At 47.8% G+C, this 16,920-nt stretch overlaps 1 pseudogene; it reads right to left on the bottom strand.

Annotated features, from left to right (window-relative positions):
• Positions 1–8,191: 8,191 nt before the first annotated feature.
• Positions 8,192–10,896, bottom strand: LOC119955021 (annotated as a pseudogene).
• Between the last annotated feature and the right edge of the window lie 6,024 nt (positions 10,897–16,920).

The raw sequence follows: 16,920 nt of genomic DNA, 5'->3' as shown, positions 1-16,920 counted from the left end.
GTTGTTGAGGATATTGCCTTTCAGTGAAAGAACATCATCTTCTGCACTTTCATCACTTCAGGTGTCAGGTGGTAGTAATTTCCTAGCTGATCATTTGAACCCACTCTTCCCTATGCCTGTTATCCATGACAGTTTTACACTTGACAGTTGAAGTTTTAGTTTTACAGTCAACCTTAAAAGTGTTGCAGTCACTGAGACAGGAGGTAAACGTTCTGGTTGTCATGTCATTCCACACACTGGCAGCTTGTTAAAGAATTCCTTTGCTTAATTATTTTTCTACCTGGGCCCAAAGTCTGATTTTTTTTCCTTTTTATTTTGCCCGTTAATGATTCTGTACAATTTAATCCTCGCAACGTGCATCGCCTCAGAAGATGTAGGCAGTCAAAATGATTATGTTGCAGTTGTCACAGAAACAATGAGGTCATGCTCCCCATGACCTTCCCAACATTTCCTGTCCTACCAGTACACATCTAAAATTGTCCTTTCAAGATAAATGCAGATTCGAGAAAGATGCTCAAGGAGCTCCGGTGGAAATAATAGCCTTGTACAGTTTGATCTTTTGTAATCTGTCATATCATGGCTCATCTCTCTGTCGCATCTGGGAGCTACTTCATTCTAACAGAAGATCAAATCACTTAAGTAACGTGGGTGTTCAAAAGATTGGGACGGCGCCCTCGTGCTTTTTTCTTTTAGCTAGTTTGTATGGCGGCAATAGATTTTAAGGTAGTCAGAGTAAAATTAGTTGTCACTTGAAGGTGGTTTGGATTTCACCAGTCCTATTACCAGGAACTCTTTCATGCCATCTCCATAATTTATAAATCATCTTGCCTTTGAAAAAAGAAAGATACTCATTTACACTGCACTTCTTGTGACCTCAGCCATCACAAAGTGCTTGACAGCCAGTAGAATATTTTTGATGCACAGTCGCTGCGGTAGCATAAGAGACACAACAGCCAATTTGCACATGGCAAGGTTCTATAACAGCAATAACCACACAGGCTATTTTAGCGATGTTGGCTGTAGGATAAATATTGGCCAGGATACCAGGGGAAACTGACATGCTCCTCTTCAAAATAGTGGCGAGCAATCTTTGCGCTGAACACCTATTTGACCAAATTTAGTGAGAAGGCGGAGGCCCACAGTGCATACAAGGAGATTGCAACTTTAAAAAATATATATTTATTCTTTGATGACAAATCATTCATTCATTCATTCATTAGTTGCCAATCTCTAATTGCCCTTGAACCGAGTGGTCTATTCGGTCATTTCAAAGGGCAATTACCCACATTGTTGTTGGTCTGGAGTCGCATGTAGGCCAGACCAGGTAAGGATGGCAGATTTCCTTCCTCAAAGAGCATTAGTAAACCATAGATCATAGAATTTACAGTGCAGAAGGAGGCCATTCGGCCCATCGAGTCTGCACCGGCTCTTGGAAAGAGCACACTACCCAAGGTCAACACCTCCCCCTATCCCAATAACCCTGTAACCCCACCCAACACTAAGGGCAATTTATCATGGCCAATCCACCTAACCTGCACATCTTTGGACTGTGAGAGGAAACCGGAGCACCCAGAGGAAACGCACACACGGGGAGGATGTGCAGACTCCGCACAGACAGTGACCCAAGCCGGAATCGAACCTGGGACCCTGGAGCTGTGATGCCATTGTGCTATCCACAATGCTACCGTAGATAGTTTTTATTGCCAATCCACATAAAAACCAGGTGAGTTTTTAAGACAATCAGCAATACTTTCATGGCTACCACTACTGAGACTAGCTCTTCAAGTCACATTATTGATTTAATGTAAATTCCACCAGTTATCATGCTGGATGGGATTTGAACCCATGCCCCTAATTCATTAGCCTGGGCTTTTAGATTGCTAGGTCAGTGACATTACGACTATGCCACCATCTTCCCCCTATTTGGGCAAATAGACATAACTAGATAAAGTGCACTCATGCTTCCGGGCAAAAAAAGGTTTCAGGTTGAAGGGGCAGAAGGACTGTGGGCTAGGGAAATCTTCATCAGAAGGCTGAAAATTATGCAAAGTATCACCTCGGTCGATTTTGTGTTTCCTTTGGATGGGCTTTGTCCCAGTGTTGAGATTGCTCACACAAAATGAGTGGATACTTAAATCTAAAACTCTGCCTGCCCCAGTGGAGCTCTATGTGGCCATGACAAAGATTGTAATTTCATGCAGGACAATAGAAGTATTCTGGTCAGGCCTGATGCTACATCAGAACCTACTGGATATGTCTGCATTTAAGTCAGGAAACCTCTCTCAGCCTTTCCTATGAGGTTGAGCTTGCAATCAGGGACCTATAATCTGTGTTGCAGGCTAACCTGTACCACAGGGAAAGGTCTTCCTCAGAAACATGTAACCACTTTTTAGACTCCATCCCCCTGCCATCTCTTGCGAATATGCTGTTTTTAGTTAATTGGCAAAAGAGCAAGGGGTAATCTATTCACTATTTTACCTTTGGAAAGAAGGTTGTAGCTGGATGCGATACAGAATGTCTTTGCAGTGCAGGATGTTTCCAAAAATGCAGAGCGTTAATTTGTGTAGACGAAACAGATTTTTAAAAATGTATTTCATGGGATGTGGGCATTGCTGGCTAGGCCAGCACTTTTATTGCCCATCCCTAATTGCCCTTGAGACAGTGGTGGTGAGCTGCCTTCTTAAACCATTGTCGTGCATGTGATCATAGAATTATAGATCATAGAATTTACAGTGCAGAAGGAGGCCATTCGGCCATCGAGTCTGCACCGGCTCCTGGAAAGAGCACCCTACCCAAGGTTAACACCTCCACCCTATCCCCATAACCCAGTAACCCCACCCAACACTAAGGGCAATTTTGGCAATTCATCAAGGCCAATCCACCTAACCTGCACATCTTTGGACTGTGGGAGGAAACCGAAGCACCCGGAGGAAACCCACGCACACACGGGGAGGATGTGCAGACTCCGCACAGACAGTGACCTAGGCCGGAATCGAACCTGGGACCCTGGAGCTGTTAAGCGATTGTGCTATCCACAATGCTACCATGCTGCAGATAATCCACTGTGCTGTTGGGGAGGGGGGGTTCAGGAGTTAGAACCAGTGACAGTAAAGGAATGGTGATATAGTTCTAAGTCAGAATGCTGTGTGTCTTGGAGGGGGACTTGGTACTTGGTGGTTTCCCCATGCATCTTCTGCCCTTGACCTTTTAGTTGGCAGGGGCTGCAGATTTGAAAGATGCTGTCAAAGGAGCCTTGGTGAATTGTAAGGATTACCATAGAGTGGCACACAGGACATTGTGTGGCTTCCATATAGTGGCACACACGACATTGTCATGCACGGCACATTTACTTCATAGGGCGCGATTCTCCGCTCCCATATAGGCTTTGTAATGGGGGAGGAGAGGAGAGCGATTTTGGGATGGGGTTTAGGGAAGTGACATGCCACTTCATTGCTTGAATATCAGGGCCGGGATTCTCTCCAACCCGACGGGGCGGGGGGTCCCGGCATGTTGGAGTGGCGAGAACCACTCCGGCGTTGGGCCACCCCAAAATTCTCCGCACCTTTAGGAGCCAAGTCCTCACATTGAGGGGCTAGGCCCACGCCAGAGTGGTTCCCACTCTGCCGGCTGGCATGAACGGCATTTGGCGCCACACCAGCTGGGGCCAAAAGGACTTCGCCAGCCGGCGTAAGTCCGCTCATGCGCCGGAGCGTCAGTGGCTGCTGACATCATACTGGCGCATGCGCAGGGGAGGGGATCTCTTCCGCCTCCGCCATGGTGAAGCCAGCGGGAGAGGGATGTCAGCGGGCCGGAGAATCACTGCGGGAGGCCCGCCGACCGGCGAGTGGGACCCGCCGACCAGCGCGGCGCGATTCCCGCCCCCGCTGAATCTCAGGGGGCGGAGAATTCGGGAAACGGCGGGGGCAGGATTGACGCCGGCCCCGGGCGATTCTCCGACCACCCGGGTGGTCGGAGAATTCCGCCCCGGCTTTCAGATTGAATTTTCCATAAGTTCATTGACAATACTGTCATCCTGGGCTTTGCCAAATCCCGAAAGCTATTTTGACACTTCAGAAAGGCTGAAACAGTATTTGTCCCCACCTACCTTTAATTGTGCACAGTTATGCATTTTACACTTTTTGTGCTCTTTAACTCGAAGTGGTTCTCAGTTGACTGATGTCTCTCAGCGAATTCTTGCATGTGAAGCCCCTGGTGCTTTTTGTTCTGATGCTGCTATCTATACATCTATACAGGATAATGAACAGAATGTCTTTTGAAATATTACTTTAGCTCCTAGTTTGATCTCATGCCTCCAGGAGATCCTTACTGAAATTCAGGGAAAAAGCAGACAGACATAACATTGGAGCTGATATTTTCGAAACTTTAATTGCCAGCTAAATTTATTGAACAATACTGAACAAGCAAATTAAATGGCATATCTATATAAATAAAATAAGATGTTATGGCAATATTAATTCTTTGGTCATTGAAAATAATAAGCGCTTTCCAAATTTTATATTTTATACTTGGCTTTTAAATGTAGCTTTATGAGCAGCACGGTAGCACCATGGTTAGCACTGTTGCTTCACAGCGCCAGGCACCCAAGTTCGTACTCCTAGCTTGGGGCACTGTCTGCACGGAGTTTGCACGTTCTCCCCATATCTGCTTTGGGTTTCCTCCGGGTGCTCCAGTTTCCTCCCACAAGTCCCGAAAGATGTGCTTGTTAGGTGAATTGGACGTTCTGAATTCTCCCTCTGTGTACCCGAACAGGCGCCGGGATGTGGCGACTAGGGGATTTTCACAGTAACATCATTGCAGTGTTAATGTGAGCCTACTTGTGACAATAAAGATTATTATTATTAAATCATTAGCTGATTCTTTTTGGAGTTTTGGTAAAGCCTGCCTTCTTCCATTCAAACTCTAGTTTTTGTAAAGTTCCTAGCTCAGGACAGCTCGCAGGGATTCACAGAATCTGAATAAGCTGAATAATCCTATCCTCCCAGCCCACCTTGTGGGAATGAGGGGGGGTGATGGAATTAAAATTGCACTGGGTGAGTTGTCAGCCTGTTCCTGCCACCATCTTAACCCAATAGTTTTCCTATGTGTTTGAAAACCCTGCCTGAAGTAGGCAGAAGCTTTATTATTACATGCAAATCAGTTTATAAGAGGTCATTAGGACATTGGTGCAATTTTAACTTGCATTAATGGAAGTCCCACCTCGCGCTTTACCTGTTCAGTGAAGCCTGGCGGGATTGGTTTCCAATCAGCAATTGGAAGTAGTATTTAAAGAGGCGAGCGGTTTGATCACTGGTATGTGACTTTCTAATACAGTAAATCAAGAGTTCTTTGGCAATCTTGGGAAGCAGCGAGTCTGATATAGCTCAGCTGGGTAAAGGTGAGAACTTGAACTCCACAGTCGATACTCTACAATTGCTAGGTATTAATTGTCTGTCAGCTAGCATAAAGTACTACCCGCAACCAGCAACATCCTGCAGTCTAAAAGGCAGAAGCAAAGCGGGTAAAATGAGTTTGGCCTGCAAATGAGAAGAGTCAATGCTCAAACACTGAACATACTTTCTTTCACTGTCAAATTTGACACCGAAAATTACATCTCAAGCTGCCTGTGTACCATCATCACGTCATACATACAGAGTGCACAATGTTCTTTTTGAAAAAAGAGAATTTGCATTCATTTATTAACACCTTTCATTACCTGAGGATGCCCCAAAGTGCTCTATAACCAAAGAAGTGTTATAGAACAAAGAACAAAGAACAAAGAAGTACAGCACAGGAACAGGCCCTTCGGCCCTCCAAGCCCGTGCCGACCATGCTGCCCGACTAAACTACAATCTTCTACACTACACAAGGGTCCGTATCCTTCTATTCCCGTCCTATTCATGTATTTGTCAAGATGTCCCTGAAAACGTCACTATCGTTCCTGCTTCCACCACCTCCTCCGGCAGCGAGTTCCAGGCACCCACTACCCTCTGTGTAAAAAACTTGTCTCATACATCTCCTCTAAACCTTGCCCCTCGCACCTTAAACCTATGCTCCCGAGTAATTGATCCCTTTACTCTGGGGAAAAGCCTCTGACTATCCACTCTGTCTTTGCCTCTCATAATTTTGTAGACAAAATTATAGACCATTTATCCAAATCTAAGATTAACCTAATCTACACCCCTTCAATTTACTGCTGTCCATGTGCCTGTCAAATAGTCGCTTCAATGTCCCTAATGATTCTGACTCCACCACCTCTGCTGGCAGTGCATTCCACGCACCCACCACTCTCTGTATAAAGAACCTACCTCTGACATCTCCGCTATACCTTCCGCCAATCACCTTATAATTATGTCCCCTTGTGACAGCCATTTCCACCCTGGGGAAAAGTCTCTGGATATCCACTCTATCCATGCCTCTCATCACCTTGTACACCTCTATCAAGCCACCTCTCTGCCTTTTTCGCTCCAGTGAGTAAAGCCTTAGCTCCCTGAACCTTTCTTCATAAGACATGCCCTCCAGTCCAGGCAGCATCCTGGTAAATCTGCTCTGTACCCTCTCCAAAGCATCCACATCCTTCCTATAATGTGGCGACCAGAACGGGACACAATATTCCAAGTGTGGTCTAACTAGAGTTTCATAAAGCTGCAGCAAAACCTCGGGGCTCTTAAATTCAATCCCCCTGTTAATAAAAGCCAACACACCATAGGCCTTCTTAACAACCCTGTCAACCGGGATGGCAACTTTGAGGAATCTATGTACGTGGAGCCCAAGATCCCTCTGTTCCTCCACACTTCCAAGAATCCTGGGCGCGATTCTCCGCTGCCCATGACGGGTCGGAGAATAGCGGGAGGACCTTCCCGACATTTTTCCCGACCTCCCGCGATTCTCCCACCCCCACGGCCGCCCCACGACACGAATCGCTGCTTGCCGTTTTTTTACGGCGAACAGCAATTCTCCCCTGGCCGATGGGCCGAGTTCCCAGGCCTTTACGGCCGTTTTCACGAACGCAAACACACCTGCTCTCACCATTCGTGAAAATGGCCGCAAAGTGCCGTTCGGGACAACTGTGGCACCGATTGGCACGGGCCGCACCACGGCCGTGCCAAGGGTGGCATGGGCACGCGATCGGTACCCACCGATCGCGGGCAATGGATCCGGTACCCGCGCACTCTTTGTCCCTCCGCCGCCCCGCAGTATCAGTCCGCGGAGCGGCTGAGGGGCATGACGGTCCGCGCATGCGCGGGTTTGACGCATATGCGTGATGACGTCATCCGCGCATGTGCGGGTTGGAGCCGTCCAACCCGCGCATGCGCGACTGACGTCATCGTGCGCGTCAGCCGCCGTGACGCTTGGCGCGCGGGCTTAGCGACGGTCGCTAAGCCCGCGATGCCGTTCTTCACGGAGCCGCGACCTGTGCCGCTAGCCCCGACCGGGGGGGGAGAATCGGGTCCCGGGAGGGGGCGCGGAGGCTGCCGTGAAACACGGCCAGTTTCACGGCAGCCTTTACGACTCTCCGCATTTGCGGAGAATTGCGCCCCCTGCCTTTAACCCTGTAGTAATCCACGGGAGGCAGGAGTTCCGTCACCACACCAATATTTATTTACAATAACGATATTACAGGAGCAGCTACAAACAATGCTGCTAGCAGTCCAGTCAACTTAAGACTGCTCACAAAGCCTACACAGGTGATTATATGGGCCCCCTCAATGAGTTATCATTGAGGGAGCTCATACTCCAATTGGCCAACCAATAAAGCTAATTGGAGTTCATTACACCCCTCCCCCCCAAGGTCCGAGGAATTCCTGCCAGCTGGCATTCCTCTGAGCTTCTTCCTGCTCCTCATGTCTGGGTCTGTCACCTCTGTGTCGTCCGCCGGGTCGTTTTCCGAAGTGGGCGGGGTGTACCTTATAGGTGCCCGTCTTTTCCTTGACGACCTCCTTGGAAGTTGTTCTTCCTCCTCCTCGGGGAGAGGTGTCGCGGTGGCCTCGTCGAGTGTGTCCATCTCCGACTCTGATGACTGGATGACGGGGTCTGGAGAAATTGATCGGGGCTGGGGTGTGGGTATCCATTCCGTCTGGGCTATCCCAGCATGAGGCGGTCCTGCTTCGCCTGCCTCCAGGTGTGGTTCCGCTACCCTTATTTGGTCTAGGTGTTTCTTCAGCACCTTACCTCCTATTGAAACCTCATAGGATATGGGCCCTGTTTGGGACTCTACCATGCCTTTGACCCACGTTGGGCCACTTCCATAATTCTTGACCCAAACCAGTGCCCCCACCTGGAAATGTCTCTGCTGCCGACTATTATCATGCCCCCTGCGTTGGGCCTCCTGTTGTTTCTCCACTTTCACAGTTAAATTTGGGAAAAGGAGGCTCAGCCTCGTTCGCAGCCGCCTTCCCATTAAGAGTTCAGCTGGCGGTGTGCCCGTTGTGGAATGCGGTGTGGTCCTGTAATCAAACAGCCAGCGGGAGTGCTTTGTGTCTATTGACGCTGCCGGCTGCTTCTTGAGTCCCGCTTTAAGTGTCTGGACCGCTCTCTCTGCCAGGCCGTTGGTCGCTGGATGGTAAGGGGCCATTTTGATGTGACGGACTCCGTTTTCCTTCAGGAATTTTCCAAATTCCCCACTTGTGAATGCCGTTCCTTTGTCCGACACCAAGACCTCCGGAAGTCCATGTGTTGCAAACGAGGCCCTGAGCTTTTCAATTGTCGATGCTGTGCTTGCCGTGTTTACCCGGTGGACGTCCAACCATTTGGAGTGGGCGTCCACTATCACCAAAAACATTGAGCCCATGAAAGGGCCGGCGTGGTCAATATGCAGGCGGGTCCACGGTCTGCCTGGCCATTCCCACGGGTGCAATGGCGCCTCTGGTGGCACTCTTTGCCCCTGTTGGCACTCCTGGCACCAACGCACCAAGGCTGCTATGTCTGTGTCCAATCCTGGCCACCAAACGTAGCTTCGAGCTAGCATCTTCATTTTAGACACCCCTGGGTGTCCGTGATGTAACTCAGTTAAGATTGCCTGACGGCCCTGAGCTGGGACGATTACCCGGGCTCCCCATAATAGGATACCGATCTTCTACGGTTATTTGGTCCCTTCTGCTCCAGTATGGGTGTATCTGGGGCTCCACTGGTCTTTCCAGTTCCCCTGTTAGCAGTAAATGCTTCATCTTGGCTAAAACTGGGTCTTTTTGTGTCCACAACCGAATATGTTGTGCGTCTACTGGTAGAGTGTCCAAAAAATTTAGAGTCATTACTGTCTCCTCTGCTTTTGGTATTTGCGGCGGAGTGTCCGGGAGGGGAAGTCTGCTCAAAGCATCTGCATGTGCTACTCGTGTTCCCAGTCTGTGCTCCAGAACGTATTGTTATGCCGCCAGTAGCAACGCCCAGCGTTGGATTCGAGCTGATGCAATCGGGGGTATTGACTTGTCTTCTTTTAATAACCCTAATAACGGCTTATGGTCCGTCACTATGGTGAATTTCCGCCCGTACAGATACTGGTGAAATTTTTTTACTGTGAATATCACCGCCAGTCCTTCCTTCTCGATTTGGGCGTACTTCCTCTCAGCCATTGCCAAGGTCCTCGAAGCATAGGCTATTGGCCGTTCCTCCACATTCATTCCTCTATGGGCTAAGACGGCACCTACCCCGCAGGGGGATGCATCACAAGTGACCACCAACTCCTTCCTTGGGTCCATTTCCATTCTTGCCCCTTTTTTAGTAGCTGGTGGAGGGGTTCTAGGATGGATGCCCTATTTTCAATAAACTTTCCATAATAGGTTACCAACCCTAGAAATGATCATAACTCCTGGACCGTGGTGGGAGCTGGGGCTTCTTTTATTGCCCTTACTCTGTCTTCTAATGGATAAAGCCTGACTCGTCTACTTTATATCCCAGGTATGTCACTTGTGGTGCCAGAAAAACACATTTTTCCCTTTTTAGCCGTACGCCTGCCTTTCCGAAACGCCTGAGCACTTCCTCCAGGTTCCTTAAGTGTTCCCTGTTTGTCCTACCCGTGATTAAGACATCGTCCAAATAAATCGCCACCTGCGGTAGTCCCTGCAGAATATTTTCCATCGTACACTGGAATATAGCGCAGGCTGATGACACTCCAAAAGGTAGCCTAGTATAACGAAAAAGGCCCTTCAGGGTGTTGATCGTAGCGGACTTCTGGGAGCCCTTGTCCAGTTTTAACTGCAGGTAGGCGTGGCTCATGTCTAGTTTCGTGAACAAAAGCCCATCTGCCAATTTGGCATATAGGTCGTTTATTTTCGGGATTGGGTATTTGTCCAGCAGTGCGTATTTGTTTACTGTCTGTTTGAAATCTCCACAGAGACGTATCGAGCCGTCTGGCTTCAAAATTGGTACCACCGGCGCTGCCCATTCCGAGAACTGTACTGGTCTGATAATGCCGTCGCGCCGTAACCTTTCTATTTCGTCATCTACTTTCTTTCTTAATGCAAAAGGTACCGGCCTGGCCTTACAAAATTTCGGAAGGGCTTCTGGGTCTACGTGCAAAGTTGCTTTGGCGCCTATGATTTCCCCCAAACCTTCCTGGAAGACCTCCGGGTATTTTTGGAGTACTCCACTCAACTGCCCGCTTCCACTCTGGAAATTTTTCATCCAATCTAATTTTAGTTCTTTCAGCCAGTTCCGTCCAATGAAGCTCGGTCCGGAGCCCTCTACTATTGTCAACGGTAATCTGAGCAATTGTTTCTCATATTCCACAGGTACATGAGTCGTGCCTAGAACTTCCAGGGGTTCCCCCGTGTAGGTTTTAAGTTTCGTCGATGTTTTTGTTAGGGTTAATGGCTGGAGTCCATCTTTGATTTTTCTAAATGCTGCCACTCCCATTACTGATACGGCCGCACCCGTGTCTATTTCCATTATTGTCGGCCGCCCGTTCACCCATGGGGTAATCCTAATGGGTTCTGCTTTCTTCGTTGTAATATTATATAATTGTTCCCCTTCGGAGGAGGATGGGGTGTCTAGGTTGTGTACTTCCCTGCGTCCCCACCTGCTATTCCTCTTTTGTCGCCACCTTCTAGGGTTTCTGTCGTTGTTACCCCACTCTGTCTGGTGCCAGAAACGGTCCTTCTCTGTTGGGGGAGCCTCAGCCGGTACTTCCCTCTGTCTCCAGTTAGTCCTGGCAGACTTGGGGGCAGTTCTGGGGTTTTCCTTTTTCTCTCTATTCCTCAGGTTTTTCCTGAGAGCGGCTATCTGGTAGCAGGACCCGTTGTGGTAGTCCCTCTCACAGGTATCTACCTCCATTGGCGTGCCCTGTAGTTCCTGCGCCCCACTTGCTGCCTTTTCTAGGGACAGTGCGAGCTGTAACGCCTGCCTGCAGTCTAGCTCCGTTTCCGCCAACAGGCGTTTCTGTATTGTGAGGTCGTTTATACCACACACTAACCGGTCCCGAAGCATTTCATTTAGCGTCGGGCCGAACTCACATTTTTCCGCCAGCCTTCTCAGGCGGGTCAAGAAATTTGTGACTGACTCCCTGTCTTCCCGCTTCGTTGTGTAGAATCTGTACCTACGCAAAATGAGGGGTGGTTTTGGGTCGTAGTGCTCTTTCACCAATTCCGTTACTTCTTGGAAAGTTTTCGTGTCCGGCGCATCGGGATAAGTCAGACTACGTATAATGGCGAAAGCGGAAGGTCCGCACGCCGACAGCAGGATAAGCCGTCTCCTTTTGTCCGTCAGTATATCATTTGCCTTGAAGAAGTAACACATTCTCTCCACATACTGGGACCAGTCCTCAATAGCCGGGTCGAATGCCTCTAACCTCCCAAAAAACGGCATTTTTAAAATGGCAAGGCTTACCCTCCGAGTGCGGCAGCTGGTCTCCGCAAAATTCGTAGTTTACCTCGTCGCCACTGTAGTAATCCACGGGAGGCAGGAGTTCCGTCACCACACCAATGTTTATTTACAATAACGATATTACAGGAGCAGCTACAAACAGTGCTGCTAGCAGTCCAGTCAACTTAAGACTGCTCACAAAGCCTACACAGTGATTATATGGGCCCCCTCAATGAGCTATCATTGAGAGAGCTCATACTTCAATTGGTCAACTAATAAAGCCAATTGGAGTTCATTACACCCTGTATTCAGCAAACCCTGTATAGAGGGATATGGGCCAGATGAGGGCAAGTGGGACTAGCTTAGTGACAGAAACTGGACGGCATGGACAAGCTGGGTCAAAGGGCTCTATGACTCTATTACCACCAGTCCATCTACTGTCTCTGGGACCCAACCCCATCAGGTCCAGAGGATTTATCAGCCTTTCACCCCATTAGCTTCCCTTGTACTTTTCTCCCAATTCCCGAGTGACTGTATTGTTAATTATTTCCTCCCCCCAAACCCTTGATTATTTAGTATTTCTGGAATGTTATCCGTGTCTCTGGTTCCCCATAATAATTTCCCCAGTCTCATTCTCTGAGGGGCCAGTGTTCACTTTGGCCTCCCTCTTCCTTTTTATATATTTTTTTAAATTCTGGAATCTTTTTTTATATTACTTGCTCGTTTCCCCTCAAATTTTATCTTCTCCCTATGTAACATTATTTTTTGGTCATCCTTTGCTGTTTTTTAAAAACTTGCCCACTTTCCACTAATCTTTGCCACATTTCTTTCAGTTTAATACTATCCTCGGGCGGTGCAGTGGTTCGCTGAGCTGCCTCACGGCGCCGAGGTTCCAGGTTCGAACCCGGCTCTGGGTCATTATCCGTGTGGAGTTTGCACATTCTCCCCGTGTCTGCGTGGGTCTCGCCCCCACAACCCAAAAGATGTAGGGTAGGTGGATTGGCCACGCTAAATTGCCCCTTAATTGGAAAAATATAATTGGATACTCTAAATTTTTTTTTAAAGTTTAATACTATCCTTCACCTCTTTGGTTCACCATGCTTGATTTTCCGAAAATCCTTCCTGAATGCAGTCACTGGTGTAAGGTAGAAAATGTGAGAGCCAACTCCGCACAAGAAGATTTCACAAACAGCAAGATGATAATGACCAGATCCTCTGCCACTGGTATTGACTGATGGATGAACACTGGCCAGGACACAATGGGCAGGATTCTGCACAAATCGTCGGGGCGGGAAAAAACGGCGCAAACACTGGTGGGAACCACTCCGGCGTCGAGCCGCCCCAAAGTGCAGAATCCTCTGGTGGGAAGGGGCTTGGCGCCATGCCAACCGGCGCCAAAGGGCTTCTGCTGGCCGGCACGAGCTGGCGCATGTGCGCGAGCACCAGCGTCTGCTGGCATCATCCCCGTGCATGCGCAGGGGGGTTACATCTCCGCGTCGGCCATCACAGATCGGTACAAGGCTGACGCGAAGGAATAGAGTGCCCGCACGGCACAGGCATGTCCGCAGATCAGTGGGACCTGATCGCGGGCCAGGCCACCATGGGGTCACCCACCGGGGCCAGATCGCCCCGCGCCCCCCTAAGGACTCTGGAGGCCGCCCACGGTGCTGGGTCCCGCTGGTAGGGATCAACCTTGATTTACTCCGGCGGGACCCTCGTTAAACGGATGGGACTTCGGCCCATCGCGGCCCAGAGAATTCGGGTGGCCCTGGGGCCCATTGCGTCGCGTCGGGCGGCGCGTTTCACGCCGGGGTGATTTTTGGGGGGCCAGAGAATTTGGAGGACGGCGGGAGCGGGATTCACGCCAACCCCCGGCGATTCTCCGAACCGGTGGGGGGGGGGGGTTCGGAGAATCCCGCCCAATATTTGCACAGGCATGTCACAGCCCAATTTTTTATGAATTATTTTTAAACCAAAGCACAAGGTTATCTATTTTCATTTATACCCCACATCACCTATTGCCTGTCTCACAAATTTGTTTTTAAAGAATTGACTGTGAGACTTATTAAACAATGTCCAATGATTGTTCTTTATCTTCTATAGTCTTTTCTTTATGCTCAATAGAAATATGGCAACTTCAGTTCATGTTTTATCACACTGTAGTACCACTAGCACAAACGTGGGACAGGCAATGTCCCAATAAGCACAATCCTCAGCGCTTCAGAAGGGGGAAGTTATGTTTAAATTCTCAGAGGTGGAAGCTGAAAAGTGATCTGGCTGTCACTGAGCTGTGGCCATGGTCTTTGCTGAGTTGCTGTTGGATTCCAATCTCACTGGGTAGCAAGAAAAAGGGTCTTGCATCTGTACTTGCCCTTCCGTGAGCCATTCACCTGGGCAAGCAATGGTTGCAGAATTATACCAGTACTATATGCAATGTTATAGAGCCGGTGGGGTGTAGACTACCACTGCGCAAGTACAACATCAATCGCATCAGTAAGGGGAGACCTCAGGCAGGTGGTGCTTACATCTGACTAGCAATCCAGAGACTCAGTGTATTGCTCTGGGGTTGGGAGCCCAACAAATTTGAATCCAATAAAAATCTGGATTAAAAGTCTAAGGATGACCATGAAACCATTGTCGCTTGTCGTAAAAACCCAACTGGTTCAGTGATGTCCTTTAAGGAAGGAAATCCGCCAACTTTACCCTGTCTGGCCTCCATGTGACTCCAGACCCAGGCAATTTGGTTGACTCTGAAATGGCCGAGCAAAGTGCTAATTTCCAGGGCAATCAGTGGCAGTTAGGGATGGGCAATTAAATTCGGACCAGCCAGCGATGTGCATAGTTCCGTGAATGAATAAAAAGCTGAATAAGTGGTGCCCACAAAAGCAATATTTCTCAGATTGCTCTCACTGATCTTGCCTAGCTGTTCAAGTGGCCAAGTCCAAGATGTGACGGGGTTTGTCATTCCTAAGAATGTTGAAACTGATCAGGAAAGCAATGGTGGAAAAATCCCTGTTCACTGAGATGCAGTTAAGTGAGGGCTTGACTTGCCACAGTGCGCATGAGTCAAAAGAGCAGGAATATTGCAAATTGCTCCCAAGTCATTTTCCTTTGGACAAATAACAGGTGAATTCACTTTGGACGGCCTCATGGATGGTAAATCAACCCTAATATCACAGCAGTAAACCGCCCTGTGGGCAATATTTATAAACGCTTCAGGCTAAATATGAAGCACTTGAGGCTTCAAATTGTCTGCTTGTTAGTGTGAGCTTGCTGTTGATTATTGACAGATGATGCTGAACTTTAGATGGAATATTTTTATACTGTAATTATCAGCAGCTATCTTGCACATTAGAATATGTAACAGTGAGAGTTATAGAAGTCTGAATTGTCATATTTTTCGAAGAAAAAATTCAGCCAATGTAGGCCAATAGAGGTGATATTGCCTCGTTACAAGCACTGATGGCCCATAAAATTACGCACCTAAACCTGCCAGAATGAATCGCATTTGCAAATACGCTGATGCATGTTGACATACACTGAACATAAACAGACAGCCTTGCCTGTGATTAAGGACTTATTGAGTGCCTGACTCTTACTACTTTTGCATTTCAAGTAGACAGTGCCAGGATTCACCAGGAATAAAGCATTTTTTATAGAGACCTCCCACTAGGTCTATAATGCAGCTCATTCATTTGAACAGACTCCCTTCGCATAAACTCACTCTCCTGAGTACATATTAATCTTAGCTTTGCACTGATCTGTTATTTTGATTTTAATGATTCATACGACAACTTATAGCTTTTCGGAAATGACAAGAGTTTTGCAGTTATTATGTAATCCTAATTATTGACTGTTTTTATCTAATAAAGAATGGATGCAAATGAGGATTAAGTGGACTTGTGCTCCAGGTTGAGTGTTTTTATGAATAAATAAAAATCATATAGGCCCCTGGAGAAGATTAGTAGTGTTCAACTGTGGAAAACAACCATAATGAAGAGCTGCAAAGTTAGTTCTAATTCTTAATAAAGCATATGACTTCCAAACCGATTCCAGTTCCTTGTAATTTGCACATTTTGCATCAGTCTGGCTGGGTTCTCCCTTCATGAGCAGCTGATACAGTAACATGGATTATCATACCAAATGAATATTTCTTGTAAAGTTGTCTCATTCCAATTTCCAATTTCAGGTGAACAGCTGAGGATTAATGTTTCATACCTCAGGATTTAATGTTCCGCACTCCAATTACTGAATTTGAAAAGCACTCCTTTTTGGACTTTTGTCACCACCCATCAGCTGAGAGAGCTGGCAGCTGTCACATTCTCCAGCCTTTACCGATGTTACTCTATTATTGAATGGTTGGAAGTCAATCAATTCCCTTGGTCTTACAATCTCCAATGTTCCTCCCTCTTCCTGCTGTGGGCAAGTATCTGACTTTGATCTGTATCTTCCCACTACAGCCAAATGAGGGATGCTGAAGGTTGACTTGCCATTCACCATCTGAACTCCAAGTTGTGCCCTGGTAATATGTATATTTTTGTTTGACGAATAAGCACATGAGGGAGAAAGAAATAGAATGGGAGGACGGGTTGGGTGGTGGTTGTGAGGTGAAGTAAGATGGGAGGGGCTTGCATGCGAAGCACAGACACCAACATAGATGGGTTTGTGGTCACTTCTTCATTGGTAGTGGTTAGTAACTCTGCCTACTACCATAGACCATAAGACCATAAGATATAGGAGCAGAATTAGGCCATTCGGTCCATCAAGTCTGCTCTGCTATTCAATCATGGCTGATATGTTTCTCATCCCCATTCTCCTGCCTTCTCCCCATAAGCCCTGGTCCCCTTATTAATCAAGAACCTATCTATCTCTCTCTAAAAGACACTCAGTGACTTGGTCTCCACAGACTTCCCTGGCAATGAGTTGCGCAGATTCACCACCCTCTGGCTGAAGAAAATCCTCCTCATCTCAGTTTTAAAGGATTGTGGAATACCAGGGTTGAATTTCCCTATAGGGAGTACATATATCACAAGGCAATGGAAGCATAGCTATAATGCCACTGGGCTAGTGATCCAGAGGCCCAGGCTAATTTTCTGGGGACATGGTTTCAAACTCCAACTTGACAGC

This window comes from Scyliorhinus canicula, chromosome 20, assembly GCF_902713615.1.
Source record: "Scyliorhinus canicula chromosome 20, sScyCan1.1, whole genome shotgun sequence".
Taxonomy (NCBI): Eukaryota; Metazoa; Chordata; class Chondrichthyes; order Carcharhiniformes; family Scyliorhinidae; genus Scyliorhinus; species Scyliorhinus canicula.
The sequence above is the reverse complement of the archived record's forward strand: the minus strand, read 5'-3'. Positions and strand labels throughout refer to the sequence as shown.